This window comes from Ictidomys tridecemlineatus, chromosome 4 (assembly GCF_052094955.1).
Source record: "Ictidomys tridecemlineatus isolate mIctTri1 chromosome 4, mIctTri1.hap1, whole genome shotgun sequence".
Lineage (NCBI taxonomy): Eukaryota > Metazoa > Chordata > Mammalia > Rodentia > Sciuridae > Ictidomys > Ictidomys tridecemlineatus.
The window spans coordinates 196,160,691-196,183,255 of record NC_135480.1 but is presented as its reverse complement, the minus strand read 5'-3'; the positions used below and the strand labels follow the sequence as shown (position 1 = coordinate 196,183,255).

General features: G+C 48.8%; 1 long non-coding RNA gene across 1 annotated transcript; it reads left to right on the top strand.

The window, feature by feature from the left end:
* The first annotated feature begins 1,309 nt into the window (after window positions 1-1,309).
* LOC120889880 (uncharacterized) lies at window positions 1,310-17,630 on the top strand. Its single transcript, XR_013438259.1, has 4 exons — window positions 1,310-4,041; window positions 4,665-4,770; window positions 5,730-5,902; window positions 12,069-17,630. It is a non-coding gene; the product is annotated as an uncharacterized LOC120889880 (long non-coding RNA).
* The last annotated feature ends 4,935 nt before the right edge of the window (window positions 17,631-22,565 follow it).

Here is a 22,565-nt window from a genome sequence, read left to right as displayed (position 1 = left end):
GTGATTCATTCAGGTACTCTATCAGGGAGTCATAAAGCCAAGATTCAAGGCAAGGTCTTTGATGCCCACGTGGAATCCTTGCCCACCAGACTAAGGGTGAGAAGACCCTCTTGTAACAAGGATGTTCTTCTTTTCTGTTAAGTGGAGAGTTCAAACGTGTTGGAGTTGTTGGTCCTGGTCTTGAATTTCCCTGTGGCCACTTGCTGGCACTGTGAGCTTGGAATAGTCTCTGCCAGTCTTTGAGCTTTGCACGGGGTAGGGAAGGTCACCGTGAGCATTCTAGGATTTGATGAATGGAAATATCCACTTGGGGGCTGCTTAGTGTTTCATGTGCTGACACCTCAGCCATCTATAAAAGCCCTCATTGACTGCATTAAACATCATACTCAGTGTTAGGTGACTGAACACCTCTCCTCCAAAATCAGGAACATTCACCCGGTGCTATTCAACACAGGACTGGAAGTTCAAACCAGAACAATTAGATGAGAAAGGGAAATAGGCTCCGTCCACGTTAGAATGGATGAAGTAAGATTATCTCTGTTCTCAGATGACCTGAGTTTTTATGCCTAAACACCTGAAGATTCCAGCAAAAGGTCTGTGTGAACTAAAACAATTCATTAAAGCTACAGGATAGTGAATTTCCAGTCACTAACAATGAAAAATCTGAAAAGGACATTAACAGAGCAATTCCTAAAGGAATTTAACAGAACAATAAAAATTACTTAGGAATAAATTGAACCAAGGAAGTAAAAGACTTGTATACTGAAAACTGCAAAATGTTTAAAATTATTAAAGAAGTTACAGACAGATGGAAGACATCCCTGAATTGGGAAACTTAATGTTCCCCAAAATGACCTCCAGGTTCAATATAATTCCTATTAAAAAAAATCCTAAGGACATCTTTTGCAGAAATATAAAACCTGTCCTAAAATTGTATGGACTGACTCTTCATGGACCATAAATAGCCAAAAAACAATCTTAAAAAAAATAAAAGAATGAGGTTGGAGGATTCATACTTGCTGATTTTAACTCTTACTACAAAGCTACAGTAATTAAAATAGCATAATAATGGTATAAAGCCAGACATCCAGATGAATGGAATAGGAAATCCGAAAAGTAAGCACTCATATATGTGATCAAATGATCTTGACCAAAGGGACACAGACCATTTAGTGGGGGAAAGAACAGACGTTTCAACAAACAGGACTGGGAAAATGGAATATGTACAAGCAAATGAAGGTAGTGAACCCTTAACTTGCATCTGTGCAAAACTGACAATGAATCAAAGATCTAAATGGAAGAAATAAAGCTATAAAACCAAGGAAACGTAGAGGGAAAACCTCCATGACATTGGACTTGGCATAATTTCTTGGATACAATATCAAAAAACATAGGAATAGCAACCAAAGTCGGTAAGTTGGACTTCATCAAAATTGGAAACATGTGAAGATCAAAGAACACTATTACCAGAGTGAGAAGGAAACCCACAGAACAGAGAAAATATTTGCAAATCATATATATATGACGAGTGATTATATTTAGAGCAGATAAGGAACTCCTACCACTCGATAACAACAAAACAAACAATCCAGTTAAAAAAAAATGTTCAAAATACTTGAATAGACATTTCCCCCAAGAAGATACACAAATGGCCAGTAAGTGTATTCAAGAATGCTTGATATCACTAGTTAGGAGGAGAATGCAGATCCAAATCACAGTAAAATACCACTTTATACACATGACCAATTTATAAAGAAAAAAGGTTGAATTTGGCTTGCGGTTTTGGAGGTTCCAGTCCGTGACGAGTTGATGCCTTTGCTTTGGGCTCATGCTGAGGGAACACGTCAGGGCAGGAGAGTGGGGCGGAGTACAGTCACTGACATGGAGAGCTAGGGAGCGAGAGGAAAGGGCTGGGGTTCCACATTGTCCTTCAAAATCCAGCCCCACTGAACTTAGGACCTCTCACTGGACTTCACCTTCTGAAGGTTCCACCATTTCTCAATAGCCCCAGCCTGGGAGTCAGTAGCTGAACACGTGGGCTTTTGTGGGGCATTCAACATCCAAGCTGTAGTGGAGGTCATATCCACAACCCAGGAGACAATTATTGGCTGGGATATGGAGAAGTTGTAATTCCTGTGCATTGTTGGTGGGAATGTCAAATGGTATAGCTGCTATGGAAACAGCATGATGATTCTCCAAAATATTAAATGTGGACCCACCATAAGACCAGGCAATTCCGCTTCCATTTATATGCTGAAAGTCATTGAAAGCAGGGACTTAAGTAGATATTGTACGCTCATGTGTGTAACAGCATTATTCATAGAAACCACCCAGATTTCCATCCACATAGGAGTAGGTAAAGAATATGTGGCATATACCTTTGGTAGAATATTATGTCATCATAAAAAGGGATGAAATTCTGATATATGCTCTAGGGTGGATGAGCCTTAAACACATGATGTGATGTGAAATAAACCAGAAACGAAAGGATAAATACTGTCTCATTCCACTTTTGTGGTCAGATTTATAGAGAGAGAAGGCAGAACATGGATACTAGGGGCTGGGAATAGGGAGTTATTATTAGTGAGGACAGAGTTTCACTCTGGAAGGTTCTGGAGATGGATGCTGCTGATGGTTGTAGAACAACGTGAATGTACTTAATGCCACTGAGCTAGACACTTAAAAAGTGCTTAAAACAATTGAATTTCATGCTTTATATTTTTACCATAATAAAAGATGTTTCCAGTAACTTCAGTGGAAACTTTGCTTTCAGAAGCCCTTGTGGATGACTACCATGGTTACGGTGCCCTGAGTAACCAGGAGGTGGGGGCTTGGGAGCAGAAACAAAAACTCCAACCCAGCCAGGGTGGCACCAGTATGAATGCAAGGAGGAGAAAGTTTATCTACATGGATGTGTTAGAGATGTATTTTTTTCAAATTTTCCACTGGGAGCCCTTTCCTGGTCCTGAAAGCAGCATCGGAGGCTTCCGACGGGAGTAGACCAGGAAAGGCATCACAGGTCTGGTGGCAGAGTGGGAAAAACCAACAGGCTAGGTTTAGTGCTGTCTGCCCTCTTCCAGCCTTGGGGCCTTAGATAAGTTGCCCAGGGAAACCTGAGCTTCCCGTTTCTCATCTAAAACATGGGGGTACTAGTCGCCGCTCCTCGACGGGAATGAGCTGGCGTTCACAAAGTGTTCAGGGCACAGCCTGCGGCACAGGCAGTGCTGTGGGTATCCAGTGGTTGCCCCCTCTGGTGCTGTGTGGTTCTATTGAAGCATACGGGTGGCTCAGGTGTAGGGAAGCCTGACTTTGAACCCTGGTGGTCCGCACTGGGGTCCAGCATGTATTCAGAGCCTGGTTGTGCCTCGCAGAGGTGACAACACCTCCCTGTGAGCAGGGCCACCATCAGGGTGGTGTCAGACTCCCCTTGGCCCTGAGCCGGATGGCAGCTGCCCGGCACCCAGGGTCAGCCAGCCTGCAAGGCGCTGCTTCCTTTCAGGTTTGCGTGTGGATGTGTACATACCGCCTCCCTCCGGCTCCCCTGACCCCTGGCTATTGACAGCTTCTCTTTCTCCTTCCAGGAATGAAATGTAACCTGATTTCCAGCGTCTTTAAGTGAAATTTTATTTTCCAAGTTTGGTCCTGCGCAGCTGTCACCAGCTCTGGGGACCTCAGAGAGAGACTCAGGCCAGCCCAGGGTGACGAGTCCATCTAGCCTGGGGATTGCCCTCATATCTGTGCTGGTTATAGCACTTAATGATAAAGATGCACCCCCAGTTGACTGAGGATGGTGACCCCTGCAGAGGGGACAGGAGCCCTAGCCTGGGTGGTGGGCAGGATCTATTTGTTGAACCAGATGCCTCCAAGTTGGTCCAGACCTGAGACCACACACGCTAACAGTAAAGTACTTCCCCTCCACAGCACAACGACAGCCTTCTTCATTTCAGAACTATTGTGTTTTCACAGACTAGCAGAATTCAGAACAAGAGGGATCCCAAGGATCTGCGCCAGACTAATAACTCACACTGCTTCTTGCTGAAGGTCTGTGGGAGGCCGGTACCCTGTTGAATTATCTTTAATCTTCACCTGTACCGTCTTTCAGTAAGAAGTTATAAATAGTTCCATTTAATAAAAGATGACATTTGAGGCTCAGAGAGGTTAATTAGCTTCCCTAAGATCACACAGTTACCAAGAGTCAGAGCTGGGTTTGAACCGAACGTGTCTGACTTCAGTGCCTCCCAGTGTGGTCCACGAATCAGCAGGATTAGTAGCACCTGGGAACTTGTTAGGACGGTAGAACCCAGGCCCCCTTTTCAGACCTTTGGATCAGAATCTCCTTTTAACGAGATCCCAGGTGATGTGTGGGCACCTTAAAGCTTGAGAAGCTGACTCTCCCGGATTTTCCTTCTCATCACCGAGTCTCCCAGAGTCTGGCTGTAACTAAATAAACAAGCTGATTAGCTAATGAATAAACAGAGCTACTCCAGGTTTAATTCCAGGGATGAAAAAAAAAAAAAGAAAAAACAGTCTTCAGCAGGCTCTTCAGTGTTCACAGTAGCATCAATTGGCATCTGCAATTAGGAAAGTGATTTCTTCACCCAGACGGGGGTCCCTGGGGTGCAGGGCACTGAGCACAGGTACTCGCCATCTTGTTCCTCTCTTAGGGAGCCCAACCAGGTGCAATGGACCGGGGCCCTGTGTCAGGAGGAGCTTGTCCCAGGAGGAGGTGACAGAGCCAGCCCTGGCTACCAGGCGTTCACTCCGTGCCAGGTAAGGGGCTGGGGCTTCACCTGTGCAGAGGCCATGGTTTTGCCCCCCCATCTCAGGAGGATGAAGACCTGCAATGTAACTCCCTTTCTTTCTCTCATTTTCCTTTTCATTTTTTGAGCTCCATTTTTTGAGCAGAGACCTAACCTCAGTCCATTTGGGTCCTGCCTTACCCTAGGGCTAAGTCCAGGTTCCAGGGATATGGAGGACTGGGAGGTTTTCTGGGCATCCGGTGCCAGGTGTGCCATCGTCTACTGTGCTGCCAGCTTCCAGGACACCCTGGCTCCCCCCGTGGCCCCTGTGGGTTGCTGCTGGCCCCGTCTTTCTCATTACATGGCCTTTCAGGTGTCCTCGCTGCTCTGGCCCCAGGACCTTTCTGTGGCTTCTTGGCCACCCTGGGAGCAGACTGCTGGGTGGTGGTTTCAGGACCTGCTGTTCGGATCCGAGACTCTGTTTCCACGGCAGAAGGATTTCCTGAGCTGGTGTGGGGGCCCACGGCTCTGTGCCCTCAGATACCCGAGCCTATATGGAAAATTTGTCCCCTTTCTTGCCCCCACAATTCAGAGACGTGGGCTGTTGGGGTGAAGGGGAGCTCTTTCAGGGAAGTCCAGCTTCCGCTCACTCCCTGCTGCTCAGAAATGCTTTCTCGTGCTCGGGGACAGGAAGCCTTGTTCTGAGTCACTATTGTCTTCCTCAAATCAGTATTTATGTTCTAGCTCCCGGAGGGTCTAGACTTTTCCATTTTTTTCCTCTGCTCTCCAAGCTGATATCCCCTCCCTGCAGCAATGAGCGTCTGAGACACCAGCCACCCCGGGGCCTGGGTGGAGAAGGCCGAGCCTCGTGGGGACAGGAAATACGGGTGGAAAGTCCTTCCCTTCTGTTTCTAGGCAGGATCTCACTCGGTCTGAAGAGTCTCAGGTGAGATGATAATATTAGCTATTGTTACCTCTTCCAACGGACAGTTGGGGAAACGGAGCCTACAAGGGGCAAAAGACTTGCCGCAGGACCCGGAGTTGACAAGATCTGGAGCCAAGACTCAGACTCAAGGCTGACCCACGTAGACTGCCCAAGAACGTGAGCTGGACCATGGTGGTGTGAATCTCGGGGCAGCTGCTTCCCCGATACGCGTCTTTGGGTGAGTCTCCTAACCAACGCTAGCTTCTTTCATTATCTTCAAAATGGAAACACGGTGGTGGGACCTCCTCATGTAGATGACCTATAGGTCACCTACAGAAACTTCCAGCACATCTAATTGTTCAATAAAATTCAGCTGTTGTTATTATTTTTGCCGTCAGGTTGTCTTCCAAACCAACAGAACAAGCAACATTGAAAGTCCTAGACTCCTACAGCAACTGGTCATCAGAATTGAATCGAAAGGACTTTGTAAATCATTCACTGTGACCTCCTTATTTTACAGATGGAAAAGCCAAAGCTGGGAGTTGATAAGGAACTTACCTAATAAGATAGTTTGGTGCCTTTAAAAAGAAGAAGAACCAATTTTGGTAAAGAGCAAATTTTGCAAAGGTTGAGTCAGAGATGTCCAGGGAACCTTTGAATGGGAACGAACTTATTAGGACTGTAGAACCCAGGCCCCCCACTGGACATACAGGTTTCAGCTCCAGGAGGAGACCTGGGCTAGAGTCCGAAGACGGCAAAGACATAGCCATTAGGAACCCCAGTGGAGATACCAGGAAAAGAAGGCAGCTTCAGTTGCAACAGGAATGAGCTTTGGAGGAGCCAGTGGAGAAGGGAAGGGGGTTCAACCAGAGGGTAGAATTTGGTCAGGTTCAAGTGAGGGCCCAGATAGGGTCTGGACAGGATCAGTCCAGGTGAGTTTAAAGGCGTCCACACAGCCCAGTGAGGACCAGAATGATGATTGGTTTTATTTAACACCTTTAGTCCTTGGGTTCATAATTCTGCACGAATGAGAGTCTTATTGTAAACCGTCTTTGTTTCCTGCCATGGAATTGAAAAACAAACCAGTGACAGTTCCCACAAGGGCAAGGTCTTGGCGACGTACCCGCATGGGCAGTTGCTTTCTTGGAAGCTCAGACGGTGAGCTGAACGAGGTCATCAAGGTGAATCACCTGGCTTCTCACCCAGGGCAGGGGTGTCCCCACAACAGCCTTGGCACGGGGTCCCCAGAATCTGCTGGTGCCTTCTGAGCATCCTCCTCTGATGTTCTATTTAGGGTTTCGTTGCTGCAGTTCTTATCTGGTTCTTCCTTACATTGATCCCTTTCTGAGCCTCCACCCAGATGACCCAGATCTGTCCCCTCGAGTCGCACTGAGCCATTAAATCCCATTTTCAATGGCTTTTCTTATTTGGAAACATGTCTCGTGTTGCCCTCTCTGACTGCTTGCGCCTAAGTTAGACATCTGTTCTGTCACCTTGGGCCCCCACGAGGCACAGAGGGTACTGACTAAACTGCCCAGCATTTGCCGCTCAGTCCTGAGTGAACCTGGGTGCTTACCTGTTCCTCTCACCGCTCCTGCAATCTCTCTATCACTGACGCTGCTGTCCTAGCTTTCTGAACGCGGAGTTCATTCAGCAGATCAGTAATTCAAACCTGGCTTCCCTGTGTACTAGTGAATCTGTGCAAGTTTCTTAAACTTGCTGAGCTCTGTTTTAAGAATAAAGATAATAATTGTACCAACCTCATAAGATTATTTTGAAGGGCAAATGAGGCAATGTATATGAGGTGTTGGCCATCTGGCAAATACTCAGACGGGTTAGCTGTTACGGACTGGTTTATTTTAATTAACGAGCACTTATGATTGACCACTATGCACCAGGAACGGTTGTATTTTGGGAATACTAACTCATTCAGTTTTCAAACTGACCCTGTGAAGGTGTAATAAATAGAATGTCTTTTCTGCAGATGAGGAAACTGAGATATGGAATAAATCATCAGTACTTGTTGTGTATGGTGGTATCATTTAGCTCAGGGTGCCTCATGACCAACCACAAAACTTCAATGGCTTCTGCGGATTCAGCTGCTCCCCAGTTGGGTTCCACTGGGCAGTCATTCTGGTCTTGGCTGGACTCATTCCTGTGTCTGCCCTTTAACTAGGGACTATAGTCTGGGTTGGTTTTTGGCTGGGGTGGGGGTGGGGACTTAGCTCTGTTCCAGGTGTTTCTCACCTGGCGTCCCCTAAGGCACATCCTTCCCACAAGAGCAGGCAAGCTCAAGTGTCCACATGTTTCTCAGGATCCGGTGGCAAGACCTGCAGCAGCACACGGGAGGCAGACTCCCAGATGGCCCCCAGTGATCCCTGTCTCCTGGCATTCATGCCTTTGGGAAATGGGCTGGACCCATGGCTTGCTTCTAGAGCTAGTGAGGACCAGAGTGATGGACTCTGTGATTAGGTTTCAAGAGACTGTGACTTCTGTCTTGCTTGCAGACACACTCTGCTATCCTGGTTGTCTTGCTTGGTGAAGCTTTCCTTGGTGAAGTGACCCGAGTATCAAGGAATGGAGGGTAGCCTCTGAGAGCTGAGAGCCCGTGTGGAGCCAAATCCTGCAGCAAACCACAGTAGCCCAGAAAGCAGGAGTCTCGTCCAGCCTTGAGATGACTGTGCTGGCTGACCCCCTATGGTGGCCACACAATGTGAGTGACCCTGAAGCAGAGGACCCTCTGTCTTTATAAGTTAATTGCCTCACATACTTCATTGCAGTAATGGAAAGCTGACGAGTACACATGGCCAGGCCTGGGGAAGATTATTATGCCCAGTGTATAGTGAGAGAGCACAGCAGATTCACAAGACAAAGTACTCAGGTACAGGGAGGGGTGGATAATTGGGGTAAAAATGTAAAAAATCACCAGGAGTGTCTGCTGTACACCAAGAGAGATGGACGCAGGAGATATAGAGCTGTTTTTTGCCCTTAGGGAGCTCATGAGCTGGTAGAAGAACCAGAACAGCCTTTCAGAGTCTCAGTTGGCCTATGACACTGGCTCTGGGTGGAGTTGTCAAAAAATGCCCCCACCCTTACCCAGGAACTGACAAAGGGAATCTTGAAGTTCTGAGAGCAACCCTGGAGCTGGGGAGAGCTCAGGTGTTTTGCCAATGTAGCTTCCAATGCCAGCTCTGCCAGCTCCGAGTGGGGACTGCAGGCAATGCAAGTCAGCTGTCCAATAAAGAGGTCCGGGCAACCATGGAAACCAAAGCCTCATCCATCACTGACGGAAATCGAGAGGACAGGGGGTGGTTTGGCCGGGAAGGAGGCCTGAAGGGAAGTGGCAGACAGGAGCCTGGCACTGGCAGGGGAGAAATGTCCTGATATATACTCTTAGTCTGCGATGGGCACTGTGCTAGGTACCATGTCATTAGAGCCTCACAATGGCTTAATAAGGCAGGCATGACTACTCCTGATGTGTGGGTGGGGAAATAGAGCCAGGGTCAGGGAATCCTCGTGCCCCAGGACACATAGCCTCTAAGGTCTGAATGCAGGCCCATCTCACCCCAAGCTACTGTCCTTATTATAGACAGACTCCTTACCATCTTCTTACCTCCTCTGATTCTAAGATTCTAGAACACTGATTCTGGTCCAGTAGAAAGAGCACTGGAATAGGAGTCACGTGGCTCAAGGCTCTAACTGCCACTGTCATGACTTCTTGTGTGATTTCATCCAAGCCTTTCCCTCCCCCACGCCTGGTTCCCCTCCCTGTGAAAGGTTAGCGATCTATTTTTAGGGAGGTGTCAAGTGTGTTCTGTCCTGCAGGCCACCTTTCACCAGCTGGGTGTTGCTGCCTGACATTCAGTATTGATGAGGCTGTGGAGCTGGCTTTGGGCTCCGTGGGGAGGAGTTCGATGCAGATGTCAGGGAGGTCTGCAATGGGGGTAGACTGTGGCAGTAGGTGACATCCAAGTATTCTTTTGAACTTCTTGGAGAGTGTGACTCTTCTGCATTTCTCTTTATAGGTTTCACGGGTTTTGATCAGGCAAAGCCAATCAAGGGAGGTCCCATCTGCCTTTTCTGAATATTACACGGACGTATGCAAATAGCAAGCTGGCCGATGGCCCACGGATTTGCAGGGGACAAGTCCACAGGAAGGCCCATATGTTGCTTCTCTGGTAGTGCTGATTTACTGCCTGGTGTAAAACCCCATCTGTGACGGGTCACCCGCGAGAGCATCCGGGCCAGTGCTTAAAGCCCAGCGCCATCAACTAAAGGACCATAAGATCCCTGTGAGGTCAGAGGTTTCCTGGATGGTGCTCAGAATGCACCTTTTTGCCTGGAATGCGGCCTGTAGCAAATGTGAATACTGAGTTGCCCAGCTTGGCTTTGAGCTTCCTGACTGGAACAGAGAAGGGGAGGCACTTATTCCGGTGCATTCGTGTTCTCAATGCATTCTCTCTGGACCATCAGTGGTTTTGACCACAGTTGAATTGCAGGCATTCTGCAGCCAACCAGGTGATGTGCCTTACCCTGGCGTCATGTTGAGCCACACCATCATGACATGGTGAAATGCCCCCTGAGTGCCTACTCTAAGCTGCTGTGCCCTGTCCACCGCAGTTTCTGCCACACAGCACCAGAGGGACCTTCGTCTCCTGGCGCTGATTCCTCAGGGTAGTGAGGAGCAGAGCAGGTCTGCGGGATGGACACAGCAATCGCTTGCCAGACCTGGGCCTCCTAGGAGAAGCCCCAGGGCTCACCAGAGACCCCAAAAGACCTCCTGATGACTTAAGAGAGATGACTGTACCGACAAAAAAATCACTCTCTGGCTCCTGCTTCTTGGAGTGGTTATGAGTCTGAAGACATAAATAAACTGTGTGCTTCGGTGAAAATCATCTGGGGATACTTTCAAGAACAGTTCTAGCCCTCTGGGGCTGAAGGGGCTTCTGGGGGCCATGGATGCCTCTCTCTGTGACCTCCCTAGCACTCAGCTAAGCTCCCAACCTAGCACAAGGGGACTCCAGGCCAGACCACAGCAGAATGTCCACCCCCGCAGCTCTCCTCTTCAGGGAGAATCTGGGTCCAGCATGCCTTTTCCTTTCCTTTCAAAAACATTCTATATTAACTTTCCAAACCAAATTTGCCTGTAACCCCCTAGCCCAGTGTTGACTGCTGTTAAGGTTTCAGGGATGAATCTGGGAACGCTGTGGCCCAGAGCCTGGGGAGTAGGGTCAGCAGATCCGTGCTGGGCTCTACGTCTTATCTCAGTGGCTCTGTGGGAAGTTGCTCATCTTTTCTGAGCTTTGGCTTAAGTCATCAGCAAGAGGGGTGCCCAGAGCTGGGACAGGAGGACCTACGGTCATGCCCTTAGCATGGAGCTGGACGTGCAGGAAGCCCTCTGTAACCGAGTGTCGAGTTATTATCTTGGCTGGGACATCCCTCCTGTCCTTGTGGGGCCAAGTTAATGCAGAAAGCAAGAAGACTGTTCTAAGTGACAGCACATTTTGTTTTTAAGCTGGGGACATTAAGGGACTCCAAGGGACAAAGTCACGTGATATCTTCATCCACTCTGAACGTGGGGATTTGAGAGAAGGTGGCAGAGGGGTGGACTTTCCAGGTCCATTCCTCCTCGCGGCCTTCTTTACTGTCTGTTGGTCAAGCTCAGCAGTGAAACTGCTTTCCACGTTTCAGACCATCTTTGCCTTCTGGGTCCAGGAGTCTTGTGTTCACAGACACAAAGCGTCTGTTAACTAGGGGTCTAGACTGAATGGGGGCAGATTTATAGTTCCTTGAAAGGACATAAAAATCGCAGGGAAGGAAGATGTGGAAAGAAACAGGACTGAGGCTGTAGCTCAGTGGCAGAGCACTTGCCTAGCATGAATGAGGCACTGGGTTCGATCCTTAGCACCACATAAAAATAGGAAATTGAAATAAAGGCATTCTGTCCACACACAACTACAAAAAAAAATTTTTTTTAAATGGGGAATTTCTTAGCAACAGGCTGGAAGTACAGAAAGCTATGGACTGAGGCCTGCCTCGTCAAGTTCATTGCCAATGTGAACTTGCTGGAGGTGACTAGGAAGAAGAGTCAGCCTTCTCCTGCATGCTTGGGGCCCCTCCTGTTCTAAGTCAGCACCAGGCCACTGTATCCTAACCTGGCTGAACACTTATTTCCCTCCAGATGTTCTGGTGTACACGTGTATATACAGAGGTTTGTTCTGTCTTTAAATGGGCTCAACTTGTTTTGCAGACTGCTTTTCCCATTTAAGCCTGTGGCCACGCATGGCCCTGCTGTCTTGGAGTTTGCTGTTCTTGGTGCATCTCAGGGCTCTGCTGCCATTGATGTCATAAATTTGATCTCTTTCACTCCAAGCCCTTAATCTCCCCTCCCTGTTTCCCTTCAGATGTTGGATTTGAAGCTCAGAATCCGGCCTTGCTCAGTCTCGGCTGGGTCTGAATGAGTCCGTGGAGCTCATCTGTACCCAAGCTTCCGTAGGAGGGCTCTCCACCAGGGACAGGCCTCTGCTAGCTTCCTGGGAGCAAGAAGGCCTCACATGAAGACAGGAGACTGAAGTCCACCGGGAGAAACTCACCTGGCAAAGACCCTTCTGATCCAAGGCTCAGTTCTCAGAGAGCAACAGGGTTGCCAGAGAGCCAGACTCTACCAAGGGCTGAGCTACACGGATCCTGGCCCTCACTGCTCCCCACTGGAACCATCACCAGGGTGGCAGCCAGGGAGACTGCTTGTCTTTTGGAGGTGTCCAGTTGGGTGTTTGTAAGAGAAGAAGAGGACAGAAGGCGGGGACCAGAAGGCAGGAGAAAAGGAAACGGAGTGAGACACCAACAAGATACGGAAGTGGAAGTTCAGGGGTGTGGGACCCGGGAGTGGGGGGGCTTGCCCTGGGTTTCCCCAGCCAGGTCCAAGTGTCTTGAGGACAGTGACGTTCTCCACCTTAGTCCTGGCATGTGCGCTTGGGGAATGTTTGCTGAACGAATAAGCGAATGCATCAGGTCGTGTCACTGGAGGAGGTCCCCAGGATTCCTAATAAGTCAGCATTTCTTTATTCCCTTTCCTCCCACGCCAAGGTCATGCAGCTTCCTGTCCTGACAAGGAGGTAGCCACTCAAGGCCTTGGAAAAGGAGTATAGGAAGCAGTGTAGGCTTTGGATTCTGACCTTCCAGTTCAGGCCCACGCTTTTTCAGGCACTGCCACAGTGTCACAGAGCAGCAGGTGAAACTTCCCAAGCCTCTGTGTTTCCATGTCTACAAAACAGGGCCAAGAACTAGACCCACCCTGTCGGCAGAGCTGTGGTGAAGACAGGGAGGTCAGGCACTTCTCCAACCTTAACAGGCTCAGGAGAGTTAGAGGTTGGTCCAAAAGTGGACTGTGGTTCAGGGTGTCCAAGGTGGGGCCTGGGATTCTCGGTTTCTTACAGCCTCCCATGTGGCCCGACGCTCCCGGCTCATGGTCTACTCCCTGGATAAATGGCCCCAGAGATGTTTTTCCTTCCTGGTCCATTGGAGCCTCCCTGAGTGTTTTCTCTGAGAATGAGTCCTCCGTGGAGATCCCTCGCCAGCCTCACTTCTTCTTCCCCAGCGCTCTGGTGGCAAATGTCCCCAGAGCTCAATGAAGCTCTGATCACCAGGGCCAAGGTCTTGGGATGTGGCTTCCCAGAAATTTCTCTGAGATTTCTGTTTTAGTCAGCTTTTTCAGTGCCGTGATTAAAAGACCGACAAGAACAATTTTAGAGGAGGAAAAGTTTATGTAAGGGCTCTCCGTTTCAGAGGTCTCAGTCCATAGACAGACCGTTCCATTCCTTGGGACTTGAGGTGAGGCAGGACATCATGGCAGAAGAGTGTGGTGGAGGAAGGCAGCTCACATGATGATCAGAAAGCAGAGAGAGACGAAGCCCAGCTCAAGAAATATATATGCGGATGGCATGTCCCCAATGCCCCCCTCCTCCAGCCACACTCTGCCGGCCTTCACCTACCACTCAGTTAATCCCTGTCAGGTGGTTAATTCACTGATTAGGTTAAGGATCTCATAACCCAATCATCGCACCTCTGAATATTCTTGCACCGTCTCACACCTGAGCTTCTGGGGATCCCGCACATCCAAACCATCACGGTTGCTGCCCTTCCTAATAATGTGTCCGCTTAAAGGCTACTGGCCTCTCTTCCCGGAGCAACACAGGGAGGCCTGAGCTGCGGTGAGCCTTCCCAGCACACAGGGACAGTCCCTGGGACCAACCTCATGAGGTGTGGGTTCCTTGTCATGAAAGGGACAGTTCCACTCACCCCTTTGAGTCTCAGTTTTGTCACTTTATAGCAAGAGAACACTGGCTTCCATCGATGGCCATAAAACTATATTCAGAGGATCCCCAAGAGATGTTTTGGGGGCTCCAGAGTAGACACGTAATTTAAATCATTAAAAACAGAAGCACAGCTAATGCTTTCATCCCATTATTTTCGGGCCACGACCTACAGGCTGCCCAGGATTTCACATATTTAGTTCTCATATCTACTTTTGAAGCAGTTACTGTAATTATCCCCATTTGTCAGATAAAGAAACTGAGGGTTAGGTTTGGGGTAAATGACATGCCCAAGATCACAGCCAGCTCCAGAAATGGCGCTTAGCGGGCTTCTTCTGTCTGCTTCGGATCCTTCCCCTTGCTCTTTGCTGATGATGACTGTCTTTTTTTTTTTTTTTTTTAATACAGGATCTGGTCACTTTGCCCAGGCTGGTCTTGAACTCCTGGGCTCACGTGATCCTTCCACTTCCGTATCAGTGGCTTCCCATGTCTTCCCTATCTGCCACTTTCCCACATATGGGTTTATCTGTTTTCTCAATAGAATCAGACCTATTGTGCATGAATCTTCAGTTGGTAAAATTGAACTGCAAAAGTCTATTAAAACGTGCTCCTGCCTCTCTCTGCTGCTGTGAGGTATCAATACCAACTCGACCCCAGCACTGGGGGCTCAGAGAAAAGTGTTCCAAGGTCAACGAAAATCCCAGGTGCGACTCGGGTGCATCCTGGCACCGCCGCCCTGTGTGACAGCAGGGTGCAGGTGGCCGAAGCACCCTGTGATAGTCAAGTGGTTGCAGGTTTGAGGGGCTTCTCAACCGACTTTTAATTTTGACGGCACCCACAGCAGATAAAATGTCAGCAGGGAAATCGGAGCTTAGTGTTCGGCCTCGACATACAAAAAAAGATAACCTGGGGAATTAGGAAGGTGTGTCCAGCTGAAATGGTCCAGATGAGATTTAAAACATGATATTGTTTCATATCTCCTAATGTTCCATTTTATAAAGGTTCTGGGGCAAGTGGTGAGGATTTGAACCAGCCGAGGATCCCCATCGCTGGCTCCCCCAAAGGGTACTGATAATAACGGAAGTTAACATTTACCTAGAGCCTTGTGCCAGGTGCTCTGCTAAACACTGCATGCACATTCGCTTACTTAAAAGAAAAAATTTTGATTAAAACAAAATATTTATACCTATTTATGGAATTCAGTTTGGTAAGTTGATACACCTATACAATGTATAATGATCAAATGAGGGTAATTAGCATTTTCATTTCCTCAAACATTCATCTTATTTTCAGAGCCTGGTGAGGGGACCTGAGCACAGAGAGGTTCGGTGACTTGCTGAAGGTCACGTAGCTAGTGAGTGGTGGATCAAGGATTTGTAGCCAGGTATCTGGGCTCCAGAGTCCGTCCCTTGACTCTGGTGATGCTGGAGGAGAAGATACAGCCAGGCTGACTCTTCCCTTCTCGTCCGCAGGCAGCAGTCTCCCGCCGGCTCTTAGGCTGCCTGGCAACCGGGATTGGTTTCCCTGGTCCCTTCACCCTGGCTCTCTGGGAGGTGATTTTTTTCACACCTTCTCTCTTCTTGAACCTCTAACATCTCCTCCACCTCCTCCCACACCCTGATGACCTCTTTCCCATCTCACAGAGACAAAACAAGCAGAGGAGAGCTTCCACGGGTCTCTGGCACCTTGTCACCCTGTGGAGGTGCCGGTGCCTTGCCTGCCCTCCATCACTGCGTCCCAGAGGCCAACTCGCACCCTCCACCCTCACCCAAGGACAAGCCACTGTCCTCTTCCTTGTGGACCACGCAACATATCTCCTTGACGTCGGTGTAGAAATGTGCCAAGAATTTGCCTTTGTTAAAACAAACGACAGATAATGACATTCCAGTCTCACGTCTCCCTTCCACTGCTATTTCATTTCTCTGTAGCAAAAATTCTGGAAAGATTCATTTTTACTACTGTTCCAACCCCTCCCCTTCATTTCCTGGGCAGTAGCTCAGCCAGGCTTCAGAGCCTATTGTTCTGTCAAAACTGACTTTACCGAGGTCACCCGTGATCCATGACCTTGTGGCTGAAGCCAGCTGTCTGGCCTCAGTGGCCTCTCATTCGTCCTGATAGCATTTGACCCTGCTGAATGCTCCCTTCTGAGGCACATTCCTCTCCTGGCCTCTGGAAGCCCCAGCCTCCTGGTCTCTGCTCCCCACCGGCCCCGGCTCCTGCTCCTCCCCTGACCTCTCAGTGTTGGAGCTCCAGGCTCAGTCCTCGTTCCTCTTCTCCCTCCAGACCCACTGCTTTGGCAACCCCTTGTGGTCTCCCCCAGACCTGAAGCGTCACCTGCACTAGAGGACTCCCAGAAGGACCCGTCACGTGGACCCACTGCCCCCAACTCCAGTCTGCTGCCCAGCTTCCTTAGATTTCTAACAGGAATCTTGAATCAGCACATCCCCAACCCCAGTCAGGATCCAAGCTCCCCAAACCCATTCCTTTCCTAGTCTTCTGTGTCTCATGGTGGCAGGCCCTCCCAGCCGCTGGTGTGGCCCAAACGTCTGGCTGCCATCTTTGCTCCTCTCTTCATGCATACCCTACATCCAATGAGTCAGGAGCTGCTACCAGTTTTGTTTTCAAAGCATATCCTGCACCCAGCCCTATGTCACCATTTCCCCAGCCGTCCCGCCTGGGTCATTGCCATCACCTCTCCTCTCCAGGTTTTTATCCTTGCTCCTTGCTGCTCTCAGGCTGTGGAAGTGACGCTGTGGAAGCACACGCTGGACACCCACCTCCGGGCTGCGGCTGGAGTGCTCCAGTGGCCTAGCTGTCTACTGCACGTTCTAGCGGCCTCCCTGGCCCCCGATTCTAACCTCCTTGCTGACTTCATTACCTACCGCTCCCCATCTTGCTCAGCTCCTCTGACTGCTTCGCATGAGCCTCTTGCTCTTCCTCCAGCTTTCCTGGGCTGTGACACTGGCTGGGTGGGCCTTGTCCCAGCCGCAGGCCTGGCCCCTTCACTCCCTCAGATTTACTCAGATCTCCCAAGATCTTGGCCCATTTCCAGTTGACCCACCCTCCACCCCAGAGCCCCTCACCTTCTTCCTGTCTTATTTGTGTACCCCCATAGTGTGCTCACTGTGACACCCTAGACCTTCCTTAGTGACGGAGGGTCTGTCTCTTGAATACCAAGGTTTCAAACTTCGGGAGGAGAGGGGTGTTTTTGTTCTGCCTCCTACTGTATCCTGATACTCAGAGCAGTGCGTGGCCATTGTCCCCACGAACAAGACATTTGTTCCATAAATGTATAGGTGGTGAGCCCCTATGCCATGGGTACCATCTGGGAGAAAATATTTTGTATAATTCAAGTAAGTCTCTTTGGCTTCTTTTTATGCCTCTGGATCACTTTGAAGAATATTCAAAGATTGCAAACCACCTTTACGTCTCCCCCCATCCCCCCAACCTGCCAGCATTTGCAGCTACTCAGCTGTGGAAATCATGTTTTCAAGATACTGTACAACCAAAACTAATGAAAATTATCAGCTTGTTTTGATAAACACCAAAGTGTGAAGTCAGGGGGTTACAGGTGACAATTGCAGTTTTGTATCGGCCTGAGCATTCAATTTATTTAATCAAAACAGCCTTGTTCTTATTGATTGACTTCATAATAAATGGAGGTTATAATCTGTATTTATAAAATAAATCTGCACAAATAAAGCTGTGCTTTTTATATATTGCATCCCATGCAAGATTTAAAAAAAAATAGCTAAAAATTAGTGTGAAACCCCTTGACTTGTAACATAACCTGTCAGAGATTTTTCTGGTGCAGGATTATCAGACAGTGAGCTGGTCGTTGCATTGCTAGGCTCCAATGGGGTGAAGATATTTACATTTCACTTGGTGCTGACTTGCTGGTTCACATGGTTCTTGCAACATTGGCCTGGGATCAGGTTTCCAGAAGCATCCTGACTTTCCCGCCCTCTCCCCATGCCAGACCCTAACTTTGTGCTTGAGCTTTGAGTATTGATTCTCATTTGCACAAACATCATGTATCATGCACTCCTAGGAAGCCCTGGAATCTGAGCACATCAAAGCTAGAAAGGCCTGGTGACTGAGACGGGGAGATGAGGCTTAGGGAGGAAAAGCAAATTCCTCACCCCACACAGAGAGTTGGAGCTAAGCTGGGTCTTGAATTTGAGTATCATTTGCTCCAGCCCAGAGGTATTTTTTAAAATTCGATATCAATTACATAATCCAGCTGGAAGTCTTGCTCATGCCTGGGAAGACCGAGTACGATGGAAAAAGAGAGTGTGCTTAGGAACCAGACTTCCTGAGTTTAAAGTTTCTGAGCCCTTGCTTAATTAAAGAATAATGGGTATTATGGCTTAAATATGAGGTGTCCCCAAAAGCTCAGGTGTGAGATAATGTGACAAAGCTTAGAGGTGAAAAGACTGGGGTATGAGTCCCAACCTATCATTGGATTAATCCACTGATATGGATTAACCACATGGTAACTATAGGCAGGAGGGTGTGGCTGTAGGAAGTGGGTCACTGGGTATTGCCTTTGGGGTTTATATTTTGTCCTTGGTGAGGTGAACTCTCTCTCTCTCTCTGCTTCCTGATTGTTATGTCCTGAGCTGACTTCCTCCTCTACACCCTTCCACCATGATGTTCTGCCTTATCTCAGGCCCAGAGCAATGGAATTGGCCGACGATGAACTGAGACCTTGGAAACTGTGAGCCCCAAATATACTTCCTTGGGTCTTTTCATCACAGCAATGAAAAAGCTGACTAAAGCAATGGGCTAGTTAGCTGACCTTCCTGTGCCTCAAATTTTCCATCTGCAAAATGGGGAGAAAGAGGAGGAGGAGGGTAAGCTGTTGACCTACCACCCAGGGTTGTCACAAGTTTAAAACAGTTAATCTAAGTAAGAAACTGAGCCAAAGCATTCTCTGTGTTAGCTATTACTGTTAACACTAAAGGAACTGGCCCTTGTATCCTGCTCACCTCTCTAACCATCTGTCTTCTCTCCCCTCCTGTTCTTTGGACTCCGTCCTTCAAACACATCAACTAATTTTCTTTCTTTTCACATAAAAATCTTTCCTACCTCCTTGACTTTGCTAATTCCACCTACCTGTAATACCCTTCCTCCACCTCCACCTCCGCCAGGTTGCCTTCCACCCCAAACCAGTTCAGGTGTCACCTCCTCCTTCAGAAAAGCCTCTGAGACTCCCTGCCCCTTTTGCACCACCCTCCTCTAAGCCTTGAGTATTCTTTATAAAATAATCAAAATAACCATTATCATTGATTGAGCATCTGATCCGTGTGCCAGGCCCCGTGACTGGTATTAACATGAATTCTCATACTTGAATTTCCCAACAATCCTAGAAGCAGGTACACATATCATTCCCATTTTACAGAAGGGCAAATGGAGGGGGAGCATGCACTAGCTTTTCCCGTGGTCACATTGTCAATCAATGTGAACATCTCCTCCAGAGACTCGCTGAGCATTTTTGTGCAGCTCCAGTGGCCAGCCAGGGATTGGTGCCTGAGTAGGGACCCAGTGAGTCGGTTACTCTGGTACCATCCCGACTATTTGCCGAGCCCCTCAGGTTGTGTACTAGCCCAGCTGGTCTTGTGCCAAGGGTAAAAAAATCTCTGTGCCGTTGTTTGTATTTTTCACTTCCTACTATAACTCCATGAAAAAGTCCCCTTGAACAGCCTCTGAGCTCCCACTCCTGTATGGGCTCTCATTTTGTTCTGAAAATTGTGGCACAACATGTCTGAGCTGTTGCTGTGTCAGAGTGGAGTCTGTGATCACCCCAGACCTGGCGTCGGAGCTGTGCGGAAGGCCTGGTGAATACCATGGCACCGGCCAGAGCTATTCTAGCTTGTGAGGACCAGGCGTGTCCAGGAGCCAATGTGCAAGGGCCTGGGGCTGGTGCTCAGGCATGAGTGCTGTGCCTTGCTCTGAAGGTGTTCCCACATTCTGGCAGGGACCAGAAGGAAATGCAATACAGCGGGTTGGAGAAAGGTTTGGAGCAAGAGGCAGAACAAGTGAGTCCGAGTCTTCCATTATGACCCTGGCAAAGGCCCTCCCAGGGCTTCTAGAGAAGCGAGTTGAAGCATCTTAGCCTTGTATAGAGCATCAGCAGCCACTGCTCTGAGGTCTGGGTCCCTTCTCTCCATAAATAAACATATGAGTTTGTGAATGTGTAGGTAGACACACACACACACACACACACACACACACACACACACACGCCTCTAGTTTGAATGTTGAAGGTGCCCCAAGGTCCTGTGGGTTGAAGGCTTACTTCCCAGGGTGGTGCTATGGGGAAGTGGTAGGAACTTTAATCGGTAGGGCTTAGAGGAGGTGTCTGGGTCATAGGGAATGTGTTCTTGAAGGGGATGATGGGGCACCCTCGTCACTCTCTTCCTTGCTGGTCACTTGGTAAGCAGTTTTCTCCACCATCCACTCCTGCCATGATACACTGCTGAATCAGAGGCTCAAAGTGATGGGGCCAACTGAACATGGACTGGATCCTCTGAAACTGAGCCAAAACAACCCTTCTGTCTTTGTAAGTTGGTTATCTCAGGTATTTTATTACAGTGGTAGACTGCTAACACACATGTATGTATGTATACGTGTATATACACCTGTACGTGTATATGTATGCACATACACACCCCAGTGTTCCCGGTTTACCCTTCTGTAAATTCATCTGAGCTGTGAGTGCAGGAGTGTAGCAAGGACACAGCAACCACTCTGCCTTCAGGAGTAGTAGTAGCAGGACAGAGGCTGCAGGGACCTTGAATAGACAAAGGCTGGGATGGTGGTGATGGATCCTGTGCTCATTGAACAGGCTGCAGGAATGAGGGAGGAAGGAATCGGCATGTAAGGGGAGGGTTTGGACCTGGGGATGGGAGGAGGAGTGAGGAGGAAGCGAAGCAGCTGAACCACAGCAAGCTGAGACACAAGGATAAAGATCTAGGGTTTCTTACAGCTGACAGCCACGGCTTGGCTCAGCCCCAGCCCCATCTCCACGTGTGTGCTTCTTTTTCTGGGGTTTGGTTATTCCACTTTCTTGTAGTGTGCGATTTTTAGACAAAAACCTCCTACTACGAGTGTATCCGTTGGCCTCTGCTGTGTAACACACAGCCGCACAGGGTTACTCCTGATCTAAGGTTGGCTAGAGGTCCTCCTTCTCCAGGCTACCCCCAGCTGGTGGTGCTGACCTCCATGCCCACGGTCAGCCAGCAAGTCACCTGGGGGCTGTCTGGTCTGGCATGGCTGGCAGCCGGGAGGCCCCATCTCTTCTGTCTCTCTTCCCCCGGAAGCTGGGCCATGGCACTGGCTGGGTCCAAGTGAGAGAGGAGGAAAAATACAAGTGCTTTTTCTATACTCTGCCTGCATCCAGATATCACTTTTCCATTGGTACAGAAATGTCACGTGGCCAAGGCCAGATACCAGTGGGAACGAGCTGCAAAGGGTCTGGACCCAGGGAGGCTATTACTTGGGACCATGAATGAATTGTTCCAGAAGGACTGGAGTTACCTATGTGGATTTCTGAAGACGACAAGCAAAATTAATTAATGAAATAAATATTTACCAAACCCCTACTATATTATATGCCTGATGCTTTTTGATTATTTTATATACTGTGGATTCAGAGTTGAATAAAAGAGAATGTGTAGCATCCCAATGTGAAGTCCTGAAGGGGTTGCTAAAGAGGTTCTATTCTAATCCCCTTATTTTCGGACGCACAAACTGAAGCCCAGAGAAGGATGGAATGTGAATTAGGGGGCAGGGTGTGGACCAGACCCCAGAACTCTTCACCGCCAGCTCCTCCACCCCCTTGCAGCCCTCTATCTTCCATGGCAGTCATGACAGGATCCTCTCTTCTTGTGACCTCATGCTGCTAGCCTCCCGCCTCCATGCTCCCCTTGAGGCCTCCTTAACATCTGACTTATAGCAGCCGCCTGGGCTTCACTGACATTACCATAAGCATGTAGAAGCATGAATCTCCCACATTGTGGAGGAAAGGGCCCGGAGAGGAAATCTATATTCAAAAAATCGTTAATTTCACTTAAAAATCACGTCGGTGCTATTGACTATGTCTGCTGCTTGGAATTTAGTTTATGGTTCCACTTTGTGGTCTGGATGCTTGGGCTGCAAGGCGGGAACAGGGCAGAGGGGTCTGATCCGTCAATGTCTTTTTCCTGCAGCCACAGAATGGGATGGCTCGAGGGGGAGGGAACTAGTATTGTGGAGTCCTACTATGCCCCAGTGGGCACTCTGATCCCCCGTTTCTAGATAAGGAGATGGGATTCAAGGTCATGATGTGCCCAAGGCTGAGAGCTACAAATGGTGGAGGCTAGCCTGGCCTGGAGTCTCGGTCCACTGCTTTTCCCATCCTTGTTCCACTTGTTCAGCGGCTGCTCCCAGAACCTGCCTCTGCCCAGGGACTTGCAGGTTCTCAGCCCTACCCTCTGTCCTCTCTTCCCTCTCTGGAAATGCAAGGACTTTATTTTCCGAAGGCACAAACTGTTCCCGACATAAAATCATCCCGAGAAGATATACTTTCCTGGGTGACTTATCGTT